General features: G+C 40.8%; 1 non-coding gene across 1 annotated transcript; it reads right to left on the bottom strand.

Moving 5' to 3' along the window:
• Positions 1-104, bottom strand: LOC112768037 (small nucleolar RNA R71). Its single transcript, XR_003185477.1, has one exon. It is a non-coding gene; the product is annotated as a small nucleolar RNA R71 (small nucleolar RNA).
• Between the last annotated feature and the right edge of the window lie 237 nt (positions 105-341).

Genomic DNA, 341 nt, shown 5'->3' with positions numbered 1-341 from the left:
AAGCTTAGAGTGGAATTCCAAACCTTCAGACAGAAGGAAGGTGAATCCCTCTATGAAGCTTGGAAAAGATACAAGCAATTGATCAGAAGGTGTCCTTCTGGCATGCTTTCAGAATGGAGCATCATAGGTATCTTCTATGATGGTCTATCTGAACTGTCCAAGATGTCATTGGATAGCTCTGCTGGAGGATCTCTTCATCTGAAGAAGAAGTCTGCAGAAGCTCAGGAACTCATTGAAATGGTTGCAAATAACCAATTCATGTACACCTCTGAAAGAAATCCTGTGAATAATAGGACAAATCAGAAGAACGGAGTTCTTGAGATTGATACTCTGAATGCCAT

This window comes from Arachis hypogaea, chromosome 17 (assembly GCF_003086295.3).
Source record: "Arachis hypogaea cultivar Tifrunner chromosome 17, arahy.Tifrunner.gnm2.J5K5, whole genome shotgun sequence".
Lineage (NCBI taxonomy): Eukaryota > Viridiplantae > Streptophyta > Magnoliopsida > Fabales > Fabaceae > Arachis > Arachis hypogaea.
Note: the sequence above shows the minus strand (reverse complement) of the source record. Positions and strands in the feature narration are given on the sequence as shown.